We start from the raw sequence: 2,805 nt of genomic DNA on the forward strand, positions 1-2,805 counted from the left end.
CCACAATAAGTAGTTCTGCCTTCTATATGGTACAGTCGTGTACAGCATCCAAATAGATGAATGCCTCATATTAACAAAACCATACCACAGAATGCTTGAATCACGTGTTGTTTAAACAAAGCACAGATAGGAATTCCTTATAATGACAGCTGATTGACTCTGAGAGGAAGCTTCAGAGCTTGAGGTAAAGCAACAAAAGTTAACCTGGTCAGTTATTAATGTAAGCAGGGGTAAATGCAGATGTGCCAGGTGGTCTATACACACAAGTAAATAAATAAATAAATCTGCAGGTCTTCAAGAATATGGCTTGTTTTCAGAGTTGCTCCTATTTATTTGCAGGACTCTTGTATTCCTGCTAGTGAGAGGCTGATTGCACAAACGTGTTAAGAAGGTGCTGTTATTAGCACACGCACATATGCAAATGCTATGGGGAAATCGGTCCTCATAGCACGCTAGTCCTCACAGTGGTGTGGGTCTTGTTTTGTCATTGTTTACCAACACTGGGAGGAGCTACCAGTGTATGTGAAAAAAGTGTATGTGAAAAAAGAAAACACACACACACTAAAAATAATTAGATTTTGAAATTTACTGATTGATGCAAAGAAGAGGAACCAAAAAATGACCCCGGGTGCAGGTTTGTGTTTCTGCGCATGTTTGGAATGTGTCACGTGGAAGGTCAGTGAAGGCCCTGAGGGAGTGAAACGCTGGAGAATGACGTCAAAAAGCAGCATCTCAGTCTGGCAGAATGAGTGACGTGCCGTGGAATTCGTGCCACGGAGGCCCGGGTCTCATGACAACGAACAGATGCCCCTCTGACCCACATATGAATGTATGGGGAGGCTACCAGCAGAGCAACATGAGACAGACAGACAACCCATTACTAGCAGAGCAACATGAGACAGACAGGGAACCCATTACCAGCAGAGCAACATGAGACATACAGGGAACCCATCACTCGAAGCTCCGTGTAAACATAGATCTGCGTGACGGTGCAGGAATAAGCCACAGCAGACGCTCAATCTCCAAGAAGATATCCCCACGTCCTTTTAATACTTGATTTAAATAAAATATTGCCCGGGGCATCAGATAAGTGCCAGGTTTCCCAATGTACACCAAGCCAAACCTAACAGCATTTAGACGAGAAGCAACACAGAGAGTAGCCTGTCCACATGTTGACAGAGAGCACACTATACGTCTCCCTGCTACAATTAGGGTAATAAACAAACATTGGCATAGCCAATAGATCTCGCTTTTGGGGCCTTATAAGTGTTTAGCCATGCAACAGTTTATGTTATTGCACAAAGGATATTGTGCTGCATAACGAAATACTTATAAGGTTCCAAAAGCGAGACCTATTGGCTATGCCAATGCTTGTTTGCAGGGGTGGTTGATTTTGTAGGCAGGGCCTGACACTACGAAGGTTGGTGATTTTACAAGCAATACCTGGGTTCACAGTTAGTACCATTAATCTCAAGAATGAAACAAAGATCAAGGATGATGAATTATTCGAAATTCTCACATCCCCGTGGCAGGAAGGAACATTGAATATTGATCGTAGGTACACATTTGTGCCAAAACAGAAGCTGGAATGAAGAAAAAAAACGACAATAGATTTAAAGTGGCCCTTAAAAATGTCAAACTCGTTCAGAGCACAGTATGTGCTGAAATGTGACCACGTACAAAGGGATGTGTTCCAGCAGCCACAATGGATGTCACCTGATAACAGACCGTGATACCTTTCAATAAAATCCTAGTCTGTGAAAGGCAAAGCCAGTATGAAAAGCAGCCGCTGGCTACTATGGCAACATATAGGCTGGACGTTCCACTGCATGTATTTGAAAGCCTCATGAGAAGAAACATATCGGACTTTGCTCTTTTGTAGCGCCGAGCGCCGGATCTCAGGCTGCGCAGGCGCTTTTTAAAAGCTGCATTTTGTTCGGAACAACATGAAAGAAAGATGAATTATTGCGAAGTATTCGCATGGCCTGTACCCGATTGGAGGGGAATTTGAGTAACTCAGATAATAAGTTACCCTGGTCAAAGACGCGCTCTGTGGTGGGGGAGGGAGTTGAAGCGCGGGCGGGCTGAAAGTGAAAATACACATGATCTTGCGGTGAGGGAGGGGGTTGGAGTTGAGGTGTGCTTTCAGAATCAGCGCAAAGCACACATTTGTGCTTTTAAACTTGATGCATTTCTTTTCTAAATACAGCGCAGCTGTGTGGCTGATTGTTTGCCTTTTGAAAGTATTTATGTTAAAGGCAGCCCATGACGGATGCTGTGATTAACATAAATACTGAAAGGTTTGTCACAAAGGTGCTATAGAGAGATGAGGTGCATTGTTGGGGAGTGGTAGTGAGGGGATTCATGGAGAAGGAGGAGATGGGGCGCCAAAAAAGACGGTTGCACAGTGTGCGACCAGTGCTAGGGCCAGCCCTGGCTGGGAGTGTTAGCCCCCCCTCCCCCGAAGGCTGGATCTAGTTGCTCCCCTGATCACAGCGACCTTCATGGGCAGCATTTAACATACATTCTTTCAAAAAGCAAACCATCTGTCCTGCATTTAGAAAAAAAATGCAGTTTTATATAGTACAAATTCAACCCAAAATTATTGGAGTGATTTACATGATTTTTTTTGTATGCATGGGGAGATTAATTGATTTGCAGAGAATCACAGAATGCTAGTCTGACCCGAGACACAAAACCCATCTCCTAAGTCGGCAGCTCGAGTATTGAGCCACAACCTCTACCACAAGAGCGTAAGCATTTTCAATATTATATACAACTTTCTGCAACGAACAACCATTGACA

This window comes from Lissotriton helveticus, chromosome 1_1 (genome assembly GCF_964261635.1).
Source record: "Lissotriton helveticus chromosome 1_1, aLisHel1.1, whole genome shotgun sequence".
In the NCBI taxonomy this organism is placed as follows: Eukaryota; Metazoa; Chordata; class Amphibia; order Caudata; family Salamandridae; genus Lissotriton; species Lissotriton helveticus.